Source organism: Natator depressus, chromosome 3, assembly GCF_965152275.1.
Source record: "Natator depressus isolate rNatDep1 chromosome 3, rNatDep2.hap1, whole genome shotgun sequence".
Classification (NCBI taxonomy): domain Eukaryota; kingdom Metazoa; phylum Chordata; order Testudines; family Cheloniidae; genus Natator; species Natator depressus.
In genome coordinates this window covers 23,684,131-23,709,897 of record NC_134236.1, presented here as the reverse complement: position 1 = coordinate 23,709,897, position 25,767 = coordinate 23,684,131, and the positions used below count along the sequence as shown (strand labels likewise).

Here is a 25,767-nt window from a genome sequence, read left to right as displayed (position 1 = left end):
CATATTCCAACTTATTCATGATGACAACAGCACCTCCTTTGTCAGTCTTTTTGATTATGATGTCAGAGTTGTTTCTGAGGCTGTGGATGGCATTGTGTTCTGCACGGCTGAGGTTGTGGGGCAAGTGATGCTGCTTTTCCACAATTTCAGCCCGTGCACGTCGGCGGAAGCACTCTATGTAGAAGTCCAGTCTGCTGTCTCGACCTTCAGGAGGAGTCCACCTAGAGTCCTTCTTTTTGTAGTGTTGGTAGGGAGGTCTCTGTGGATTAGTATGTTGTTCAGAGGTGTGTTGGAAATATTCCTTGAGTTGGAGACATCAAAAATAGGATTCTAGGTCACCACAGAACTGTATCATGTTCATGGGGGTGGAGGGGCAGAAGGAGAGGCCCCGAGATAGGACAGCTGCTTCTGCTGGGCTAAGAGTATAGTTGGATAGGTTCACAATATTGCTGGGTGGGTTGAGGGAACCATTGCTGTGGCCCCTTGTGGCATGTAGTAGTTTAGAAAGTTTAGTGTCCTTTTTCTTTTGTAGAGAAGCAAAGTGTGTGTTGTAAATGGCTTGTCTAATTTTAGTAAAATGGTGACCCTCCCTCCCCCCCGTTCCTCAGACGTTCTTGTTAAACCCTGGATTTGTGCTGGAAATGGCCCACCTTGATTATCATACACATTGTAAGGAGAGTGATCACTTTAGATAAGCTATTACCAGCAGGAGAGTAGGGTGGGGGGAGAGAAAACTTTTTGTAGTGGTAAACACCCATTTTTTCATGGTTTGTATGTATAAGAACATCTTCTGTATTTTCCACAGTATGCATCCGATGAAGTGAGCTGTAGCTCACGAAAGCTTATGCTCCAATAAATTGGTTAGTCTCTAAGGTGCCACAAGTACTCCTTTTCTTTTTTCAGAGAGGAACATTTTCTACATTGCTACATAATTATTTCTTATCGAGATATACAATATGTTGCTAAAGTGGAAATCCCACCCAGCCTTCCATTCAATTTTTATTCATTTTTTTCTGGCCAGGAAGTTGGTATAAAATAATTCCATCTTCAACTGAAATAAATGGCACCAAGCTAAGGCCTCTGTCTCTGGGAACATGATTTTCAGACTTTCCACAGAATAATTCTCCTGAGGAAAAATCCTTAAAAGTTTGCAGGTGGCTGTTTGTCAGAGAGCTGACTGAATCTGGGGGAATCAGCACGACTCTCACCCTCATTCATGGCTTGTATGAAAATCACAAGCTTCTTGCTCAGCTTCTGCTCCGCTCACCTTGTTCCAGTAGCCTCAGTTGCTCTGAGTTTGGGCCAGGTGTGCTGGACAAACTGCTAACATTACCATGCAGTCTGGCTTCATCAAGCCCCAAAGCATTTAGTCTGAATTGCAGTAGCAGTGCAGCTGGAAGAAACACTGGAAGGAAGTAGTGCTATAGAAATATTTGCATGATTTGGGACTAAAACAAAGAATTTGAACTGATCAAAACACAATTTTTTGTGACATTTCTTGCAAAAATTGTGTTTACTTGTTTGCACAATTCAAAATTTGTCACCCTTCAGAAGTCTTTAATCAGTGCTATAGCTGGTTAACAAATGAAACAAAATTGCTAACAAAGTTTGATACTTTTGTGTTATTTGAAACTTCAAATATTGAAAAATTTTAACCAGTTCCAGAAAATATGGAGGTGGCAACCTGTAGGTGTAGAAGGGGTAGGTGAACAACAAATTGAGAAGGTGCCTTTCTTTATACTAATGCTGTCATAAGTCACATGAATAGGGGAAGAGATGAAACAAGGTAGGAAACTCAGCTGGGCGAGGGAAGACTGAGGGATTGTGGAATATTGAGCTGGAAAAGGTAGGTAGATTCTGAGGCCAGAAGGGGCCACTGTGATCATCTAGTCTGACTTCTTGTATAACCCAGTCCAGTGAACTCCAAAATAATTCCAGGAGCAGATCTTTTAGAAAAAAATCCCATCTTAATTTAAATATTGTCAGTGAGAATCCACCACAAACCTTAGTAAATTGTTCCAATGGATAATTACACTCAACATTAAAAATGTATGTCTTATTTCCAGTCTGAATTTGCCTAGCTTCAACTTCTGGCCATTGGATTTAGTTATACCTTTCTCTGCTAGACTGAAGAGCCCATTATTAAATATTTGTTCCCCATGTAGTTACTGATAAACTGTAATCAAGTCACCCCATAACCTTTTCTTTGTTAAGCTAAATAGATTGAGCTGTTTGAGTCTACAATTATAAGGCATGTTTTCTAATCCTTTAATCATTCTTATGGCTCTTCTCTGAACCCTCTTCAATTTATTAACATCCTTCTTGAATTGTGGATGCCAGAACTAGACACACCATTCCAGCAGCAGTTGCACCAGTGCCAAATATAGAGGTGAAATAACCTCTCTGCTCCTACTTGAGAGTCCCCAGTTTATGCATCCAAAGATTGCATTCACTCTTTTGGCCCACAGCAGCATACTGGGAGCTCATGTTCAGCTGATTATCCACTGTGATTATCCACAAATCTTCAGAATCGCTGCTTCCCAGGATAGAGTCCCCCATCTTGTAAGAATGGCCTACGTTCTTTGTTCCTAGCTGTATTCATTTACCTTCAGCCATATTAAAACACCTATTGTTTGCTTGCACCTAGTTTACCAAGCCATCTAGAGGGCTCTGAACCAGTGACCTGGCCTCTTCATTATTAACCGCTCCCCCAGTTTTTGTGTCATCTGCAAACTCTTAGTGATAGTTTTATGTTTTCTTCCAGGTCATTGATAGAAATATTAAATTGTGTAAAGCCAAGAACCGATCCCTATGGTACTCCACTGGAAACACACCCACTCGATGATTCCCTGGGATATGCATACTCCGTCCTGGTTAAGAACCACTGCCCTAGATGTTGGCCTTCTGTGCTTGAATATTCCAGATTCTTAGCTATAGTTTAATCCTACCCAGTCTCCAATTTTTCCTGCTGGGCAAAGAAGGTCCACCTCTATTCCCACCCCTTGAAATCCTAAGAAATGAATTAATTCCTGCCCAGTAGTTCCCGAGGACAGCAAATTACCCCCTCCCCACTACGGAAGAAAAATCCAACCCTGACCTCAGATATTAACTTGATACATGTCAGCAATACGCTCCTCAAGCAAGCATCAAACTCATTTATATCCCAAAATTCTGTCTTAACCACTCAGTCATAAAATGGTACATTCAAGATTTAGTAGTTGCGTTGTCCTCTGGGTACACACTATTTTGAACAGCTTTTCGTGTAAAGAGCAATAATTTCCTGGAAATCCAGAACTAAATGAATTTAATCAAGGGTCAACAATCATCTAGAGACATACAAAAACAAGACTTTGAATAAACAGTTTTAAAAATCATTAGGAATTGTACTTTACAAAAAGAAACATCCCTTCATTAGATCTTAGAAGCCATGGACAACCCCACATGTTGCAAAGGTTTCTTGATCTAGGCTGTAAATTTGGATCCTCGTGTAGCTAATATCTTTGCACTGGCATTTACAAATGAGCACACACACCCCCGATGCAAAACTATGGTGACCCTAGAGATCAGCTAACTGATCACATAGAACAAAGTCTCTTAAGACCCATCCTAGAGCATGATGTCCTTTTGAGCAGCATTATGCATCCCATAGGAGCTGTGATCCAGTGGGTGAACTGAACACGGAGCTTGAGAGTCAGGAGACCTATTCCCGACTTCTGCTGACCCACTGTGTGACCCTTAATTAGTCTGTTCCATTTTCTCATCTTGAAATAAGGCAGATTATACTTGCCCATTTTGGAACACTGTCTGAGAGCTCTGGGAAGCATGAAGTAGTGGCAATAAACATGGAGGATTATTCTGTTATGGCAAAAAATAATTTACCACCTGTAGATTACAAAGTGCTTCTCAAAAGAGGGTGTCATTAGCCATATAATATAGAGAGACACATTAATGACATTATTATATATCTGGGGGAACTCAGAAGCTGAGAGGTTAAGTGATTCACCCAAGGTTCAAAAAGTGAGTCAGTGACAGTGTTGGGGATAGATCAAGTCTGGGGCCCAACCACAGGATCATGCTCCCTCCTTTTATGATCTCCTCTCTGAGTGTACAGGAATATCTGCCAGGAATCAGTGCCTACAGCAGAGTTAGTGTTTGGGCCACCCTAGTGAGCATAGCTGGCCTGTGGTAGGCTGCCTGATTGGCTACCCCATCTGATTAGTTGGAAGAGTCAGCAGACCAGCTCTTAAATCCAGCAACAGCAGTTCAGCAGCTACTTAAAACATTCACTTATGGGTGTGATAGCTCCAGCAGCTGCTGGTTCTCAGGCTCGCCTCGCTCCCGGTAACCTGGTTCTGACTCTCGGCTCTGATTCCTGGCTTCTGACTTTGGCTCTGACCCTCGGTTCAGGCATCTGGTGCCTGACTCCTGCTCTAACTGCTGGGCATGACTGCCTGCACCCTAGTCACTGACAACATCTTTCAGAGCCAGGCAAGCCACTATTCCTTTTACTTACCCAGAACACAAACACACAGAATGATTGTTTTTGTGTTGTGATACAGGAGGGCCAGGGAGCAGTAGGAGAGTGCTAGAGGGGAAATATATAAGCTCAAGGCTAATTAAGGCGTGGTTCCCTGTAGACTAGGGAAGGTAGCTGCAGGTTAATTGGAGCACCTGCAATCAATTAAGGCCCTGTTAGGAATCTAATAAAACCCCCTGGGTCAGGCAGATAGAGGAGGAGGAAGGAGGGGAGCTTAGAAGTGTGGTGAGAGATTTGGAAGACCTGAGAATTAGAGTAAGGGAGACTCCCTTCCCCCCAGCATCTAAGGACTGAGGGTAACCCCACCTAAGGAGGATGAGGGTAAGAAACCTGAGAGGGGCTGGGACTCAGAGCAAGGAGCAAACCCAGACCCCTCCCCTGCTTCCCTCCTCTACCATCTTCCCAGGCTAGTAGCGGGGCCCTCGGCACCCAAGAGCAGGGGCAAAGGGCGGCATCTTAGCTCCCCACCAAGAAAAGCGCAGGACCTACCAGACTAAAATTGGCCATCTTGCCACAGTGTCACTGACCAAACCTTCTCTCTTCCCTCTCCATTGCTGCGCAAAGGGTGAGCATTCAGCTTCTGCTTTCCTGCCACCTCAAAAATAGCTGAATCGTCCCCATATGCTTGTAGTCCCATACTGACTTGGTGTGAGGCACCTGGCTACGGCCTTCCCTTAGCATCAGACAGCCTTTCTATGCCTGGCAGGGGTTGGCTCCCAAACTGCACTGGCCACAGGCAACACAAGCACCCCCTGCTAGGCCTGTGCAGATTAGGGATAGATATACTTCAACCCCCAAGCCCTCCGAGCACCTCCCCAGAGTGTCCAGACCCTTTTCCACTGGACACGCGCAGATTCCACAGATTGACCGCTTTGAAAGAAGCAATTCCACTCACTCCCCCGCCCCCCAGCTTCAAGTCAGATCACTCTGTGTGACACAGCCCTTAGATATATTTATAGTGAAAACAACTAAAAGTTTATTTAACAAAGGATAGAGATTCAAGTGATAGCAAGTAGAAGTATTGGAAACAAACGGTTATATATAAAATCAAAGTACATGTTCTAGAGGTAATTAACTATATTTCTAGAGGTAATTAACTACATACTTTCATATCTTACAACGCAATGCTCTCCCAAAGTCATTCCAGAATCTTACAACCAGGGTTGGCTCTGATCTTTTATTTATGAGACGAGTCATGCTGTCAGCTTGCCTCCTCAGTGAAAGACCCCGGGTGCCTATTTGCACCCCTAAATATGTCAGAACAATCCATCTTTCTTATTCATAAACAGGGTGCCCCCCTGCTGGTTGTATTTTTTGTATACACACCTTTCTTGTTGATTTCACAATCTCTTAATCAGCACCTGGCTCAGTGTACAAATCGGCATATATCGGGGGACACAATGGGAGAAAAGCATCTGTTGCCTCTTTTCTAAAAGGAACCTGCTGAGACAGGTCACCTCCTGGTTACCTGCTTTTGGAATATAATTGTCACTAGAGGCACAATTCCTTAAATATTATCTGTACACACATTTTTGCAGTGATTATGATGACCAGTGGGTATGTAGAGATCTCACATGCCATCCTGTGGTGAGCTATTGTACATATATCCAACCCAAGGGGCCACTGTAAAATTCTGTGAACCCCCTGTTCCCTATACCAGTTGGCACCAACAGGTTCCTGGGTCACAGAGGGAAAGTGGATTGGGATCAGTGATGCATATTGCAGGAAAAAAACTGAATCTAGCAATTGTGCAAATACCCACAATGAGGATAACATATAATTAAATGACCTAAACAAAAATGGAATAAATGACTTGTTCTTCCATGTTCTGACAACACTGGCTCCAGCTCCACTCTGGAACGTGGTCCTCAGTGAAAAATCTTTGAGAATATATCGAAGTTATAGTTAATATTCACACCTAAAGAGCAATGGGCATTTTATAGCTGTTGACAACCATTGTGCAAGAAGCAGCTATTAGCATTTTCAAGAAGTTCTTTTATGGGAGGTTGGTATATAACATTTAATGATTTCTTTTCTACCTCCTATAAACGGAAGGCTGTGTGAAGCAGATGAGTTAATGGAAGCTGTCTGTCACTGTGATGAAAGGTTCAGTTCATTATATGCAGGAGTGGGATTTTTTTTGTTGTATTTTACATACAATTCCATAATTTCACCAAGAAGGGTCCGATGTTAGCTGACACGCAGGTGGAATTTCAACACCTCTCGAGTCCGTAATGCATGGATTGCACACATGGGCACGGGAAAATTCCTTTTGGTTGATTCTCTGCAGTACCTTGAGAATCCTTACAACTCAGAATGTTCTCATAACTTTCCTCTTCAGACAGAAATCACATGTTGTCATACGGAGTAGAGTAAAATGCTGTTAAAGGCTAGTCATAAAAATACCACTAGACTTGTAGATAAACCTAACGAGTAAAGGAAAAACAAAGTATGTGTTGCTGTGTGTGGTGTGCTATATCCATCTCTTTTTATCAGGTGTTCCAGTACTATAAGCCAGAGCACGATGGCTTTGATAAATATTTAGCTATACAGGTACAGTACCCAGAAAGCATGCAGATGTTATCGTTAAACATTTACATTATATAGTAATGGGGCTACAGCACTGTTAGTTAAGTGCTGTACAAACACATAAGACACTGTTCTGGTCACAAGGAGTTTACAATCTAAATTATTGCTAAATGCATGACAAAAATATTTGAGTAGTGTCTACTTTGTATATTTCTGATTGATCATAAAACTCTGCACTTCTGCTGTTCTGCTTTTTTGCCTGATGCTTCTGCATCTGCTACCATAGCTCTGAAAATACTAGCTGACTAAGTGTTTTTGAGGCAGACTCTTTGGGACTGTTGTCAAAAGGTAGCAGCTCTTGCCCTCCCTGAATCTGGATGTTTTGGGGTGTCATAGATATAAGTGTAGGTAACATGGGGTCTGATCCTGTGCGGTGCTGAGTGTCTTCAACATTCACTGACATGCTTAGCACTGTGCAGAATCAGGCCTCTTTTATTGAAGGCCTGTCGGGAAGGGGCGGGGGGGGAGCCAGTTCAGAATTACAGCCTTGAGGCTGGCATGCCAAGGCCTGATCCTGCTTCCATGGAAAACCCTGGCAAAGCTCCATTTGGTTTTCAGGAGAGCAGAATCGGCCCCTCCGACAGCAGCTTTCTTCATATGTTGCTGCAGTGCTGCGTGTGGTGAATAAAACGAGCGCGGAGTTATTTGCGAACTGTGCTGTGGGAAGTGATTGCAGACGTGCTCGAAGCAGCAGGCAGGGCAGCACTACTTCATCCTGCTAGCAAAAGAGGAGCTGCTGCTGCCTTAGGGGAGTTGAATTACAACAGTCTGAAGTCAAACAGGGGGATCCCAGCCTTTTGACGTTGTGGTCTCTTCCCGCTCATGTAAAAACAAGTCTGGATTTGCCGATGTGGCTTGTGCTCTTCTGCAAAAGGTCTAGGTCAAGCTTTTCAGAATTGGGGGCCTAAAATTAGGGCCTTAAATCCTTATTTGGGCAGCTATGTAAGTGATGTGATTCTCAAAAATGCTGAGAACCCAGCAACTCCCATTAAAGAAAAACCCAAACCAGTTTGGATAGTTTACATTTGGCTGTCTTGCAAACACACATGCACAGAGCCTGTATGGGGTTATTATTATTGGGCCAAACTCAAATGCTGCTTACCTTACTCACTTCAGTGGGACTGCTCCCAGGAGTAAGACAAGCACGCTTTGGTCAACACAAATACAGAAGAAGAAGCAGGGCCCAATTCTGCAGGACCCTACTCCTGATATAGCCTCTTAGAATCATAGGGTTGGAAGGGACCTCAGGAGGTCATCTAGTCCAACCCCCTGCTCAAAGCAGGGCCAAACCCCAATTTTTGCCCCAGATCCCTAAATGGCCCCCTCAAGGATTGAACTCACAACCCTGGGTTTAGCAGGCCAATGCTCAAACCACTAAGCTATAGGGTATAAAACATTTCTGAATCCCAGTGGCTCCATTTTACCCATTCGGTAAGCTCCCAAGGCCAGAGACCGGGGGCCAGATTCCATGTTACCTGTCCCTTTTGTGCACATTTACACCATTTAAATGCCCATTCTGATTTAGAAGTGTCTTAAACCCACTTTGTACAGGTGTAAATGGCTACACAAGGTGCAGGCAAAATGGAATCAGGCCCCCAGTCTCTGCCCTTAGGAGCTTATAGACTAATCAGGGACAAGACACAGAGGATGAGGAACCAATATACAGACCATTGTTGGCCCAGGTTGTGCCCCTGAGATCTGTACGCAGAGGCGCTCTTCTCCTGCCCATGTGGAAGGGAAGGGGCAGTTGCTCTGCAGTCCACTCGCCTTTGTAAATGGACTTGTTCAGGGAGTTTTCCATTCCGTCGGCATTGTCTGCAGGATAAATTAAGCTGACTTCCTTCCACTCTAACCAGGATATCAAATTTAACAAAGCAAAAATGAATTTGTTTAAAAAAAAAAAAAAAAAGCGAGGGGGGAAAAAAGTGATTGAAATGCCTTTGCAATTAGACAATGGGACCAGGATGAATTCAAGACAGGAAATAAAAGTCTGGGCAAATACCCCCTGGCCATTTATTGTAACCTACTCCAAAAACGTGCCTGTAAAGCTAAGCTAGAAAGGATGATAGTTTTACTAGGAGGCTTCTGTAATTGGGTAGCTAGTGACTAAAGTCTAAATACTTATGTCATTACTGCTTATAGACTGATAAGCTGCATGCATATACCTGACCACAGCATTAGTGGGAACTATTCATTTCTGGGTTGGCGCAGCTATAAAGGGGAAGGGAAGAAATTCTCAGACACCACAAGAACGTGCAGGGTCCCTTTGCAGTATTTATGGAGCACAGGATAATATCCTGGAAAGTGTGGATTCTGTTCATCTTTCCAGAAGGGCTGAGCCTGGCACAAGCGCTGAGTGTGAGGGAATACCCCTTCCCAATCCCTGTGCTACTGGGAACTGCTGTAACCAAAAGTATATGTTATAGCCAGTGGCTGGGTTTGGGCTCCAGCTGCAATGTCTCCACTAGCCATTCTGGTAGCCAGAGTTAGAGCTGGCCACAGTTTTTTGAAAGAAAAGCTTTTTCATTGGAAAATGGCTTGTTTTTCAGAGACAGACTTTTTGTGAAATACTTGGTTCTCAATTTTCCGTTCCTCCCTCAGAAAAACAACCCCAAACACTTCCAAGTTGGGGTTTTTCCATTTTACTGTTCTCCATTTTTTCTTTCCTCCCTGGTGTTCCTTCCTCTTTCAATGGGAAAAGAGAAAAAGGGAGGAAGAAAAGGAGAATGAGGAAGGAAAGCAAAATCCAAAACGTAAAAGTTCCCAAAAAAAGAAAAAGCAGGCTTCTTTGCAAACTCTGACCTGAAAATAATTAGGAAAATTTCAAAACTACTTTGGCTGTTTTTCAACCAACTGCTGTAGGAATTGCCTCTGACATGTCCTTTGTGTGACTCCTGTACATGGGAGACTACAGCTGGCTCTCAGCACCTTTCAAGGAGGCCTCCTGTACCTGGATATTGCAGCTGGTGGACAGCACTGGGATGAATTCCCTTCTACCATTGCCTTCCAATGGCTAGAATATCAGATCTACTTAGGCTGTGTCTAAACACACAAGTTATACAGCTTTCATTAGAATGGTCTAGTTAAAGTGGTACACACACACACACACACACACACAGAGCGTGGTTGTAGTGACACACTATAAAGGTGCTTATGCTTGTTTAGTTTATTCTGGTACGGAAAGGGGAATAAGCTATACTGGAATAAGGCACTTTTATACTGATATAACTGCATCGGCAGGAGGGATTGTACCAGTATAATGATACCATTTTAAAAATCTGCGACCCTAACAAAATAGCTAGACTGGTACCAAAAACCACGTGTGGGGAGCACGCCTCGGTGTGAGCAACCCTCCAGCTAGTGACTACAGCTTGCAGAGGACTAAGCCCCAGTACTACTGCAGCTGAAAGACGTTAGCTGCACTGGCACAGCGGGGATGGGGGGGTGGGTCTCTGCTTCTGGAGCAGCAAGGCCCGAGCTCTTTTTTCAGAGACTTTGAAATCCCCTGTGCTTGCCTCTTGTGCAGAATGAGTGTATGATGAGAGTATTTTAGCACTTGCTTTGCACCGGTGTAGATGACTAGGCAAGGAGCAAGACAATGGAGGACCAGCTCCGAAGTGCCCATATTATCCCTTGTTTGTTTTAATACTAAGCAGAATAGCTGATGATTGAAGACTTTGTGGCTACAGCGTCATTGTCACAACATATTCATTACTAGATAATAGATGGTACTCCCTTTTTTAGGTAACTGATGGCTCCCTTCCATTTCTATGGTGACTTCATAATAATGATGTTTGAGGCTACCTCTAGTGGCCCATAGAGGGAACATGGGACCTGCAACTACAGTCAGCTAAAGGAGTTCTCTTTCAGAAGTTGGATTGGCCTGTGTCTCTAGAACTGAAGAAGCGGAGTCCTAATCCCAGCTCCCGAAGAGTCTGTCTGTCTGAGCCCTGTATAATTGTGTTAAATGAGCATATTGTAATTCTCAACTTGAATGCAGCTATTCCAGGTGAGATCAGAATCCGACCTGGTGCAGGCAGAAATTGTAGTGCCATGTTGGGGGCTGGGCAATCATATCACCTCAGAGACATTATTTGGCATGCTAGCTGCCTTCCTTTTGAGCTAAATGAGGCAACTGGAACAATTATAGGCCCCTTTGCTTAGTGATAGCTGAAACAATGGAAAACTACTGTTCAAGGGCTAGACCGTATGCAAGCCTGGGCAGTGGCTGAGCTATGCAGCCCAAGGGGTTTCCTGGGGATCTGATGCAGAAGTGGGGGATTGAGTTGACTGCAGTTGCATCTGTGTGTGAGAGACAAGCAGTAGAAGAACCACAGAAGGGTGCAGAGAAGGCAGCAAAGAAGCACTAGAGACAGACAGAGAAACGTTTGTGGCATGATCCTGAGAAAAAGCTGAGAGAGACAGCTTTTAGGTAGAGTGCTGGCTGGAAAGGGGCTTGGAACTGTGTGCAAAGAAATGGTCTCCTGTTGTTTGATTCCTACAGTGTTCAGGAAAACAGGACTCCATGTACATTCTATGTAAATAAGCAGAATTGCACCCAAGTCACATCATCATCTCCTTTTTCTTGGAAACAAGACCATGCAAGACCAGGTGCAAGACCATGAATTTTGGCTAATTGCTCTGGTCACAAGGGCAAACACTTGAAGCTGGTTGAACAATTTTCAGCTAACTTTCTCTTCTGTTGAAAAATCAGCAGCCCCCAAACAGCTGTGGCTGGTGGGTGCTGAGCACCCTCTATTTTTTTTCCATGGGTGCTTGAGCCCCAGAGCACCCATGGAGTCAGCGCCTATGCTTGGCTGTGCTGGGGGACTCATGCTCTCCCAAAAATTCAAAAGGTTTCTTTTTCATTCCACAGTAGGGGTGAGGGAGACCTTGAAATTGTACATGAAGCAGAATTGTTGTTTTGTTAGCCAGCCTTGGGAATTGTGTACAATTCTGTAAACAACGGCAATATTTCTAGGTCACCAGTCAGGGACTAAAAAGCTAGGTGAAACCTTACTGAAAGCTCTATTACAATATACCTGTCTGCCTGGACTAAGAGCCTAGAGTTTGCAATGTAAAGAAGTTGCCTATAGAACTGCATTTCTGTCAAGCGGAATCCTTCTGGCAGAAAAGCCAGATTTTCAATTTCTTTTCCAAAATTATCAATCAGCTAAAAAGAACAACAAAAGCCCCTTCATATGTACAATTCCACATTCTGTGTGAAATTGGGAGAGCAGATTTAACTTCAAAGCAGGCAAAGAAAACTCCCTGTAGAGTTCATAGAAGGCAGACAAAGGGGCGGGGAGAAGGGGGAAAACCAAGAAAGATCCCATCTCACCAACTTCAGAGGCTGAAAGGCTTTTTCAGAACAGCTGGGAGCCAAATAAGCATGTCAGGCTTGTTGTGGGTGAGGAGAGATGTCACACCAGAATCCCCACTCCAGTGTGTATCTATGGTTTGTTTCCTGATTACCTCTCTTGTAGCAAAATTGACTGGAACAGAAAGTACCAGAAAGAGGTATTGAGTTAAGTCTCGTAGTGTGGCCAAATGCTCCAGCTTCAAGTAGCTAACGTATTCCCTCTTTCCTGTGTGTCCTAACCCTTGGTCGAACTTTGCTGTGTGCTGTTAGGCCCTGATTCAAAGCCTTGTAAAGTCAATGAAAAGACTTCCACTGACTGCAGTGGGCTTTGGATCAGCCCCTTAAACAGTTCCCATCAGCTGTGATTTTATCATTATTACCTGTCACTGGATTTTCCTGTAAGGCATTGCTATGTGCTTTTAAACACCCTGAGACACTTCACCTCAGAGGCAAATGGATTCCAATGGTGGGTGAAGTGATTCCTGGCATAACAAGAGGAATTCACTGCTGACAGAGAGGCTTGGATTTATTTTCTATTTTTGTGAACCTTTTTTTGAGGAGAAATGGCTCTTCAATCCAAACAAATTTTCACTTTGGTCAAAATGTTCTGTTTTTTTTTTTTTTTTTTTCTCAATGAAAAACCAAAACCTGAAAGACTTTTGGGTTTAAGAACCTAAACATTTTTTCAATTTTCCAGTTTTTTCATCTCCTTTCTCTCCCTTATTTCCATAGGGAAGCAAACCTGAAAACCAAATACTTTTTCTTTAGTTGAAAAACTGAAAAATTAGGCAAAAACCTTCAAACAAAATAAATGCTTTTCATTTTACATGTTTTGCATTTTAGGTCCAAGGGTAAAATTTCAATAGGGCCCAAGTGAATTAACATAAGTGCCTAATTTGGGCTGGCGATGGTCCTTGCACACATTTAGACCCAAATGTTCAAACATAGATGTCTAGGTTTAGGCACCTGAACCCCAGTTTAGGCCCTGATTCAGCAAGGTAATTAAACTGGTGCCTTGCTTTAAGCACACGGGTAGTCCCATTTGCTTAAGTATCTCACTGAACCGGAGCCCTAGGTATTTAAGTAAAATTGACTTGATTCACTTCTTCAGTAGGAGATACGGGTACCCAGCAGTGAGCACCTCTGAAAATCACACCACTAGAATGTATTAACTGCATATGGTCTTTACACTGACCTTTTAATACTGCTTCTCTAGTCACTGAAATTCTATTGTAATTCATTGGATTATAATCGTGCTATTAATTTTAGTACTTTAATTCATTTTAACTGCATATTGTGCAAGACACCTAGAAAGCTATCGCACTTAAGACCCATAAAAATAAATGAATAATAATCATAATCATTAGTTGCTAGGTAGGAGTGCATGCTCGGTCTCTGATGGGAATGGAAATGCTTTTCATAACTAAACAATGACCCCATTTAACTGGTTATAAGCACTAATGAGCATCAAAGGGAGTCCCAGGGCCAGCCTCCTCTCTTCACTCACAAATGTACTGGTTGAGACACAAGGCCTTCAAGGTGCGCCAGGAGGTTGCAAAGTGTGGGTAAAAATAGGATGGAATCCTAAGAGAGTGTGAATATTGACCTTTTTCTCTGTGATGTTCAGTAGAGAAGGGATTTAGGTGGAGAATAGATTGCTAGTTTTGGTTTTTTAGGAACTGCCCTTTGGGTTTAACAATAATAGCATGAGTTTAGGAGCCCGCCTGGGCTCCTCCAGATTGCTCCAACCAGGGGGCTGGCTAGGGTTTGGGGCTGCTCAAGGTGCTGGTGGGTCGGCCAGGGTTTGGGACTGCTCCGGCAGGCTGGTCGGTGAGAGCAGGGGCAGGGCTGGGCCTGCCGGAAGTGGTGGGGCAGGGGGCTAGCCTCCCCAAATGTGGGGGGGTGTATGCACTGCCCATGCCAACCCTGAACATCTGCACTGTTATTTTTAGAGTGCTAACTCCAGGAATTTATAAACTGTGACCAAATCACCCCTTAAGCTTCTCTTTGTATATGACATATCGGCATTCAGAGATGTCATATACAAAACATGGAACTTGGGAGCTGCAGAGTAATCTGGAGACTGGAACGGATCCACAGCTGCCAGTGCCAGATTTTGTTGAAAAGAGGAAAAAAATGTTGTTTTGATTGCCGGCAAACCTTGGTACCTGAGAGGCATTTTCCTCTGAGTAATCCCAACAATCAAAACAATCTTTCCTGTTCTCTTGAAGGAGCTCAGTGTGCTTTGGAAATTAGTTCTATATACACTGAAATATAGCTACCTGGAGCACAGCAACTGTTTAACATCATGTGGCAACACTAGACTGTTTAGGACAGGAAGTGAAGGAGGATACCATAGTCATCTGCAACAGTAGAAGGAAATATTTAGGCAGGTAGAAGATAATTTTACAGATTGAGAACTTGGTTGAGGGGGTCAACAAGCATGTGGACAAGGGGATCCAGTGGATATAGTGTACTTAGATTTTCAGAAAGCTTTTGACCAGCCCCTCACCAAAGGCTTTTAAGCAAAGTAAGCTGTCATGGGAAAAGAAGGAAGATCCTCTCATGGATTGGTAACTGGTTAAAAGATAGGCAAGAAAGGGTAGGAATAAATGGCCAGTTTTCAGAATGGAGAGAGGTAAATAGTGGTGTCCCCCAGAGGTCTGTACTGGGACCAGTACTGTTCAACGTATTCATAAATGATCTGGAAAAAGGGATAAACAGTGAGGTGGCAAAATTTGGAGATAACATAAAATTACTCAAGCATGGGCGGCGGGTGAACCCCCGCTCTGGGGAGGCTAGCCTGCCGGCCACGCTCCTTCCGCTTGAGGCCCCACCCCCTCCCCTGCATGCTGGAGCCCCGACCTCCCCCATAACAGGAGGAGCCTTGAGGGCTCCCCACAACTAGAGGAGGCACACTGAGCTGCGCCACCATGAGCTGCTGGGCTGACTCCAGCCACACTGTCCCCATCAAGCTACTGGCCGAGCCAAGCCGCCAGCCACCCTGAGCGCCAGGCCAGCCCCAGCCATGCTGGGCCAGGCCGCCCCCAGCCAGTCCCAGCACATGGAGCCTCCTCACTCCTGCACCAGACCCTTCCGCCCACTGCTGGCTTGCTACATTCCCTCCTCATTCCCCACCCCCAGGAGGAGGGACACAGCAAGCAGTGGCAGGCAGGGAGGCAGCAGCAGACGGTGGGGGCCTTGGAAAAGGGATAGGGGCAGAGCCAATGCAGCCCAGGTGTCCGGCGGTGGGTCGGTGGCAGCTGTGCCAGGGAAGGCTGCCTATTATACCACCCCCCCAATGTACTCAAGATAGTTAAGTCCCAAGTAGACTGCGAAGAGCAACAAAAGAATCTCTCAAAACTGCGTGACTGGGCAACAAAATGGCAGATGAAATTCAATGTTGATAAATGCAAAGTAATGCACATTGGAAAACATAATCCCAACTGTACATATAAAATGATGGGGTCTAAATTAGCTGTTACCACTCAAGAAAGAGATCTTGGAGTCATTGTGGATAGTTCTCTGAAAACATCCACGCAATGTGCAGCGGCAGTCAAAAAGGCAAACAGAATGTTGGGAATCATTAGGAAAGGGATAGATAATAAGACAGAAAATATCATATTGCCTCTATAAATCCATGGTACGCCCACATCTTGAATACTGCTTGCAGATATGGTCGCCCCATCTCAAAAAAGATGTATTAGAATTGGAAAAGGTTCAGAAAAGGGCAACCAAAATGATGAGGGGTATGGAATGGCTGCCATATGAGGAGAGATGAATAAGACTGGGACTTTTCAGCTTGGAAAAGAGATGCCTAAGTGGGGATATGATAGAGGTCTATAAAATCATGACTGGTGGAGAAAGTAAATAAGGAAGTGTTATTTACTCCTCTTCATAACACAAGAACTAGGGGGTCACCAAATGAAATTAATAGGCAGCAGGTTTAAAACAAACAAAAGGAAGTATTTTTTCACACACTGCACAGTCAGTCTGTGGAACTGTTTGCCAGAAGATGTTGTGAAGGTCAAGACTATCACAGGGTTCAAAAAAGAACTAAAGTTCATGGACGATAGGTCCATCAATGGCTATTAGCCAGGATGGGCAGGGATGGTGTCCCTAGACTCTGTTTGCCAGAAGCTGGGAATGGGCCATAGGGGTGGATCACTTGATGATTACCTGTTCTGTTAATTCCCTCTGGGGCACCTGGCATTGGCTACTGTCGGAAGACAGGATACTGGGATAGATGGACCTTTTAGTCTGACCCCATGTGGCTGTTCTTATGTTCTTAGTTAAATAGATTGAGCTCCTTGAGTCTCATGATAAGGCATATTTTCTAATCATTCTTGTGGCTTGTCTCTGAACCCCCTCCAATTTGTCAACATCCTTCTTGACTTGTAGACTCCAGGACTGGAAACAGTATCCCAGCAGTGGTTGCACCAGTGCCAAATACAGAGGTAACATAACTTCCTGACTCTCAGTGGCCATGACACACTAGTGGCTGAAACACAAGGACTTGAGAGTGCACCAGGAGCTTGCAAAGTATGGGCAAAGCCAGAAGGGAATCCTAAGAGTCTGGGACCTTTAGATTTAGATTTAACAAGTCAAAAAGAGGATTAGAAAATACTGCTGAGTTAAAATTGCTGAAGCAACTTTGTCTTCGGGAATTTCTTGTACAGAATATCTAAACTTGAAATCTTAATGTTTTATTAATTCTAACCTTTTCCATTTAATTTTATAGGTTTTTTTCCTTTTAAAAAAAAAAAGAGGGAAATCTCAGTGTAATCACATAACATGTCTTGAAAGCTGTACTGGCTTTCAGAATCTGTGCTTGTAAGTCCTTTGAACTGTGTGCTCTCAGGTGCAGTATGTCTTTGTTCAATGTACCCATGTAGATCTAGGAAAATTATCTTGTACATGCAAGTTTCAACCTAGCATAATTTTTCAATCATAGCAATTTATTTTTCAAACTAAGTAAAGGCACTGCTCCTCAGGAGGGCTACAGGTGAGTTCATCCTTGAGCAAAGCACCACCATAAGGCCTCTGTACCCGTTAAGTCACTGGCCCTCAAAATAGGGTCCAAGAGGACTTAAGTTGTGAATAGGTATTGTGCGTCTCTGTTACTCAGTTTCAAACTCTGGCCGCTTTTGTTACAGACCTATCTAAAATTGTGAACAGATTTTTTTTTTAAAGGAAGAATTCCCACATCCACATACCTTCAAACTAAAAGATGGCTGTGGGAATTTTGCTTCTTGCCCCAAAAACTAATCTGTGAAAAAATTCAGCTCAAATGAGTTTGTTTCTAAATCAATGAAGCTATGAAAAACAGGGAGCTATATCTGAATGTGATTTATAACCTTAAATAAAATAGACTTTACTTAGCATGAGCTGTAAGGAAAATCAAACCTATACAGAATAAATTAAGTCACAAGAGTCTGTAGCATGGTAAGAAGGATGTGCAGAATAGAAGATTAACGTTCTGAAAGATATATTCCATCATTAGAAGTAATTAAGCAAATACGTATATATGCCTACCAGAACAATAAAGAATATAAACAGAAAAATCAAGATGTGGAAGGCTTCATTGTTCAGTAACCATCATCATTAAATCCATTGCATGTAAATTATATAATGTGTGCTGAGTTTCCATTACAATTCTATTCAGCCAGGAGATCATTTGTCAAAATTAATCATATAAGATGGAACAACACACAGAGGTGAGAGAAATCCACCTGGAATTGTAATTAAACATGAAATAGTGATTATTGTATTGCTGAATCCACAGACTGCATCAACATTAATTTCCTCTTTTTTGCCAATATGCTCCTTGTAAGAAGACCAAACATAATGGCAGCTATAAGGTATGAAATCACTGTGAAAATACTCTCTCCTCCTAAATAATCTCCAAAAGAACCCCCAAAACCAATGGAATTAAATTGGATATTCACATATGCATGGAGACAAGATGGCCTGATTTTCATGTATAATAAGGGATTGTTTACATGCGGGAAATTGACCACAATAGCAAAATCTTTCTATTTAATTCAATACTTTAAATGTATTCAGCTACATCAGAAAGTATAAGAGAACATTGTATAATTGCCTGTGTCTTTTAATGAAAAGCTAAAGATGGTATTTTACGATTATTCCAAGTGAGGAAAATGCAAAGATACAGAGCAAAGATAGGTAGGTGGATAACCTAGGCTGGTGTAAGAAACGGTATTTTTGAAACTGGTATAAATCTTGTCACTTGTTTTGAAGTATTTGTCTCAAAAATACATACCAGATGAAAAGTACAAAAAGAAGCTATTAAAAGAAAGCAAAGATAGTAAGAGCAATAAAAACATGCTCTTTGATAATTTGTGGGCTAAGAAACAAAAATGAAAGGACTAGCATGCAAAATTATCTCACTTTTGGAGAAAGATCTAAGGAACCTTTCACTCTTCTTTGAAATGACAGCCTTAATATACTTCCATAGCATTATGGGGGTCTCTTCCCTATCACCCCTTTCCAACAAACACATACATGAAAAAACTCCTTTAATGTAATCCTTTAAACAGAGTGTCTTTTGTTTTATGGCCATGCAAAGAAAACTTCAAACGAGCCATTTCAAAGAGGGATCATAGCTACTGCTTTGAAGAAATCATTGTTCACCGATATTCCAGATTATCCAAATGCTTCTTTGCATTAAATATTACTTAACTGCCAGTACAGTTAATTGAGAAGATGTATGATTAAGTTTTCACATATTACACAAGCTTCTAATTGTGGATAAAGCAAAATATTCAGTACAGAATTATCTGTCATGCTGTAGGTAAGACATCTTAATGGCTAATGGGCCATCTGATTTTGCTATGGAATTACCCACCTTTACTTGTAGGTCATGATTAGTGTATGGCCAATTCATTTCAAACTTTCCCCAATACAGTTCTAGACTTCAATATATAGAAACTAATCTTGTGATTTCTCATCAGGGTCATCCCTGATTTTAGCATTACTTGAAATCTAAGAGAATGAGGGGAAATGCTGCAGACTGCTGCGCTGGGCATCGCAACATGGGGAGTAGATGGCCAGCCCTCTGTGGAGAAAGAGGTGGTTAGGGACTATTTAGAAAAGCTGGACGTGCACAAGTCCATGGGGCCGGACGAGTTGCATCCGAGAGTGCTAAAGGAATTGGCGGATGTGATTGCAGAGCCATTGGCCATTATCTTTGAAAACTCGTGGCGAACGGGGGAAGTCCCAGATGACTGGAAAAAGGCTAATGTAGTGCCAATCTTTAAAAAAGGGAAGAAGGAGGATCCTGGGAAATACAGGCCGGTCAGCCTCACCTCAGTCCCCGGAAAAATCATGGAGCAGGTCCTCAAGGAATCAATCCTGAAGCACTTACATGAGAGGAAAGTGATCAGGAACAGTCAGCATGGATTCACCAAGGGAAGGTCATGCCTGACTAATCTAATCGCCTTCTATGATGAGATTACTGATTCTGTGGATGAAGGGAAAGCAGTGGATGTATTGTTTCTTGACTTTAGCAAAGCTTTTGACACGGTCTCCCACAGTATTCTTGTCAGCAAGTTAAAGAAGTATGGGCTGGATGAATGTACTATAAGGTGGGTAGAAAGTTGGCTAGATTGTCGGGCTCAACGGGTAGTGATCAATGGCTCCATGTCTAGTTGGCAGCCGGTGTCAAGTGGAGTGCCCCAGGGGTCGGTCCTGGGGCCGGTTTTGTTCAATATCTTCATAAATGATCTGGAGGATGGTGTGGATTGCACTCTTAGCAAATTTGTGGATGATACTAAACTGGGAGGAGTGGTAGACACGTTGGAGGGCAGAGATAGGATACAGAGGGACCTAGACAAATTGGAGGATTGGGCCAAAAGAAACCTGATGAGGTTCAATAAGGATAAGTGCAGGGTCCTGCACTTAGGACGGAAGAACCCAATGCACAGCTACAGACTAGGGACCGAATGGCTAGGCAGCAGTTCTGCGGAAAAGGACCTAGGGGTTACAGTGGACGAGAAGCTGGATATGAGTCAGCAGTGTGCCCTTGTTGCCAAGAAGGCCAATGGCATTTTGGGATGTATAAGTAGGGGCATAGCGAGCAGATCGAGGGACGTGATCGTTCCCCTCTATTTGACATTGGTGAGGCCTCATCTGGAGTACTGTGTCCAGTTTTGGGCCCCACACTACAAGAAGGATGTGGATAAATTGGAGAGAGTCCAGCGGAGGGCAACAAAAATGATTAGCGGTCTGGAACACATGACTTATGAGGAGAGGCTGAGGGAACTGGGATAGTTTAGTCTGCAGAAGAGAAGAATGAGGGGGGATTTGATAGCTGCTTTCAACTACCTGAGAGGTGGTTCCAAAGAGGATGGTTCTAGACTATTCTCAGTGGTAGAAGATGACAGGACAAGGAGTAATGGTCTCAAGTTGCAGTGGGGGAGGTTTAGGTTGGATATTAGGAAAAACTTTTTCACTAGGAGGGTGGTGAAACACTGGAATGCGTTACCTAGGGAGGTGGTAGAATCTCCTTCCTTAGAAGTTTTTAAGGTCAGGCTTGACAAAGCCCTGGCTGGGATGATTTAATTGGGGATTGGTCCTGCTTTGAGCAGGGGGTTGGACTAGATGACCTCCTGAGGTCCCTTCCAACCCTGATATTCTATGATTCTATGAAATGATTTGGAAATAAGCAAATCTGCCAGCGCTGACACTGGCCAATATGAATTGGATTCTTCCCACTATATATTGGAATAATTGTAAAATACCATCTTTAGCTTTTCATTGAAAGACATGGGCAGTTATACAATGTTCTCTGTAATACTTTCTGATGTTGCTAAATACACTTAAAGTACTGAATTAAGTGGAACGATTTAGTTTTCATAAACTATGGAAATAGTCTGTCCTTTTTTCCCCAAATCCTTGCCACTTTCATCACTACGCATTACACAGCTTACTCTAATCTTTTGAGAAAAACCACCAGCTGTTTATTATTCTTATGAGAACTACTGAAACTAATAATGAGTAATCGAATTTATTTGACAGCAGACTTTGATCTTTTGGAAATATACGTCCATCAATTATTTCTAAGAGTCACATGATTGATTAAAAATGCTTTCCTATAAGCTTTCCATAGGTCTAGATAGTCCAAAGATTGTGGGCAAATAACTCTCCTTTGCTGACAATGTGTATTTATAAAGTACTTTTCTTCACAAACGATCATAAAGCACTTTACAAGCTATACAGCCATCACTTCGCCCACTGCCGAAATGCAGCCACCTCAGGTTTAGAACAAAGCAACTGTTTACCAGCACATAGTAATGTTATACAGCAATTTAGGGCAGGACATGAAGAATACCATGTCCACTTGGAACTTCAAATTAAATCTGGGCAAGTGATGTGTGAAACAGGAAAAGGTGTTGCATCTGTAAATACACAAATGTCCTAGAAAAGAATGGCTTAAGTCTAGCTATAGGACTAGGGACATTTTTGGTTGAAAACATAGATATTGCCAAATCAGAAAATCCTTGGCTAAGGTTCCAAAATTAACTTTATCTGTGTGTTAGTCCCCAGCCACCCATTGCATATGAGCAGAAGTGGTTATATTTTGGTGGTAGAAGAAGAGATCTCTATACATTTCTCTTCTGCTTCACAGAGGGACTGGGGCTCATCTGATATTTATAAAACCCTTGGAACCCTCAGTGAAAAAAGGCTACAGAAATGCAAAGAATTATTATTAATAATACATTTCTAACCCTCTCGACCGAAACTTTTTATGTTCCAAACATACCCGTGGTTGTGCCTTTTGAATAATCTTCACTCAGAATGTCTGAAATCCACTTACAAACAGCACTTGGGCTCTTAGTCACCAACCGCTAAATTGTGATACCTTTACTCACATTGAGTAGTACCTTACACCTTGAGTTGTCCCACTGATTTCATAGGTGATGCTACCCAAAATAGCACCACCTAGTATTAAGGTTGCCTGACACTTCCCACTATAAGACCCTGTTTTCAGTTGCTTATAACTGTACCAACCTTTAATTATTCAGGCTGAGATTTTCCTTGCCTGGTGCTTGCCTCACACTGAATTTTTCTGGCAAATTTGAGCCAAAAACAGTTCAGCTGTTTCTAAGAACAAAGCTAAATAAAAATTATGGTCTCTTGCCTATGTTAAAAAATTCTTTGGAACAGACTTGAAATGTGGCTGGCATAGCCTTTGTGTCAGGTATGTGCCTTTAACCATCCCAGTGAAAATAAGTCCAAATATGGCCAATTTATAAGCTTTTGAAAAATTGCACTTTGCACATGTACTTACAAAAGCTTTGCAACTTATTTCCCCAAGGATTCTCTCTGCACTGAGCATGCTACAGTTTGGGGCTGAGCCGGACTTTCCCTGCAATTGCAGTTCCCAGCTCTGCCAGAACTGAAAGCCAGGAGCCTATCTCTCTTGTGCTTTCAATGACCCCACTGCTGGGATGTGGAAACTGAGACTGGCTAGGTGAGGAGAATGGGACAGGGATGAGGAGCCAGGGGTGGGGAAGAGAAAGAACTGGGACAGGGGCAGGTTGGATGAGTAGAGGCAGAAGCTTGGGGGAAATGAGCAGAAGAGTCTGTGCCCACTAGAGAACACTCCTTTCCAGGGAATAGAATGGAGCCCTAGAGTCCCATGTCTCACCATTCTTCTGTTGTAAGCAAGTATCTGTGAAACCCTCTGGCAAACCCTCTCATCCCCATCTAGTGCTGGCCCACAAAGAGGATGACAGTCTACTGCTGCTATCAGTTACTCTGTTAGCTCACGTGGCAGAGGTCTGTGCAATGGATATAAAGTTTACAACCTGCTGATGACCCATGTGGGTGTCGATCTGATGCTACATAATGGAATTTCGGTATCACAATGCATACGCACAAGGGGTTGAATTAAGGTAACCTGGATGCTTGATTATGCACCCTTAAAAATGTCCTTTTAACATTTTGTGTATGTAATACATGTAATCTTTTGTTATTAGCTCACACAGCTATGCTAACACAACGATGCACTGTGACTAACTGGTTAGAGAGTTTGTGTCTGTATATACTGCTTGCAGTTGAGGGCAGGGGTGTGTGCATCTGAGCCCTGCCCCGCCAGACCTGCAGCAAAGGCTCCATCTGCTGGAGGAATTCAGAGGCAGGGAATTAGCTCATTTGGGTAGCAGAGCTGGAGGTGAGCACACCTGCAGCTCCAGCAGCGCAGAGCAGTGGGAAGCCTAAAGACTGACACAGCTGCCCAAAGGGGCTGTCCCTGTGGGAAGGGAGGACTCACCCTAGAGACAATCTGAGAGGGAAGTATCCCCCATCTCCCCTGCCTGTAGACTCTGGACAGTGGTAACCCCCTCTTGCTTATTTTGGTTTGGACTTCCCCAATATGGAAAAGCCTTGAACCAAGCTGACCCGGGGGGCAGGGGGAGAACAAGAGGAAGAAGCCCGGGGGGCAGCCTTCCTTGGTTGCCAGACCACTGGTAGCCCAAAGGGCCCTGGGTCGGAGCCCAGTGGAGTGGGAGGGCCCGGGCTCCCCTCCCTACAACCCCCTTGGCAGTCAGGGGTTGATTTCGTGACCACTAGCCCACGGTCCCCAACCAGACCCTGAGTGAGGACCATTAGAGTTGCTTATATAATTTTGTTGGCACCCAAATAGCACAGGGCTTGTATCTGCACAAGAGGCAATGCTACACACCAGCAGGGTCTAGACTTTCTGGCAGGAGGGCCAAACATAGTATGTCAATAAGGTTCTACCTTAGGTTCAGGCAGAGCTAGCTGAGTTCCTATCCTGCTCTCCCTGGAGCTCCCATACTCAGCAGGGGAGTCAGCAGTGGAGCAGCCAGAGCCCATCTCACCTCCCTCCCTGTGATGCTGTAAACAGCTAGCAGGGGAGCTGCTGAGCAGGGGTAGCAAGGAAGAGACCTGTACAAAGGGTTAAACTAATGGGAGAGAAGGAGGGAGTACAGCCCACGCACCTCTGCTAAAAGCAGAGAGAATTTTTCTTCTCCCTGGTTCCCCACAATTGCCATCTCCACCTTGGCGGGAGTAGTGAGAGCTGTCCCTTCTATACAAATGCACTTTAACAACTGCCTAAAAACCCTTTAATGCTCTTCCCCCATGGATCAGGAGGGCTCGGTCAGCTCTGAAGATCTGTCATCTACTGCCCTGTTCCTTGTGGAGTGTGTACGTACATCCAGATGGGGAATGGAGGATGGGTGCTTGAAGCATGCAGTTCTTCTGGACACCAGTGGGGAACACGTAACCGGGTAATAAACAACTTTAAGCGACACAATCCTTGAAGCTGACTTCAGCAGAAACTAGCTTAAATAATTGCCCCACTATTCCATACGTTCCTGAGGGCCTCATATTCCTCTTGGGCTGCAAAGCATTTCCTGCCCTGCTTGGGGAACTCCACTGAAATACACTAAGTTCCTGTAGCAAAACAAAGAAAAATGCTTTACTGAAGCACAGGTAAGAGTTTTAAAGCTTCAGGACTGCAGCTGCCAATGCACGTGTTGCTAAACCAAGCCTCAGCGCGTCAGATTGCTTGGCTCAGAATCATCCCTTCTACACATATGTTTATTTGCATTGTTGAGCACCGGTAATGTATCTGGTTCCATAAGGAACATAAAAGAAGTTGTAGTTGGTGCCTTATGAAACTCTCAGTGCAGTGTTTTAAGGCAATGACTTTACTCCCTGTTGCTTAATGCAGTGCTACTCAGGGATATTGTTCTAGAATATCCTGTGCTACATTGTTTATTGTAATAGTAGTTTTTTTCTTCTCATTTCCAGGCAGTAAAACAGGTTACAGCAACACAATGAGAAGTCAAAAGCCACACTGAAAAGCAACAGTGTTCATTTTGTGGATGTTTGGATCCCGATCTGAATTTCGTCATTAGCCCCTGTGTCTGTGAAGAAGCAAACTCAAACTCCAGCCCCCAACGCCCTCCAGACTTTGGGGAAGTTTGACTCTGGGCCCACATACGGAGGCACAGCCCCATCTTTAGTTTATAATACCTTCCACTGATCTTTGAGATAAAGTAATATTAAACATTACTTTTTGATCAAGATTTCAAGGTAACAGTTCAAGTAATGGTGTACAGTGAACTGCAGAGAACAAACACTAATGGGCATGATTCTGTCAGGTTTTACAGTGGTTTAACTATCAACATCAAGAGTTACTCTTGATTTACATCATCATGAGATCAGAATTTGGCCCTCTGTGCGCAAACTATTGATTTGCACAATACAAGGAAAAGCAGTTCCA

General features: G+C 43.5%; 1 long non-coding RNA gene across 1 annotated transcript in view; it reads left to right on the top strand.

Moving 5' to 3' along the window:
• LOC141984462 (uncharacterized) overlaps positions 1–25,477 on the top strand; it is a 40,727-nt gene extending 15,250 nt beyond the window's left edge. The window contains exons 3-4 of the long non-coding RNA XR_012638738.1: positions 24,627–24,766; positions 25,293–25,477. This is a non-coding gene — a long non-coding RNA (uncharacterized LOC141984462). The remainder of the gene's footprint in view (positions 1–24,626; positions 24,767–25,292) is intronic.
• Positions 25,478–25,767: the final 290 nt, after the last annotated feature.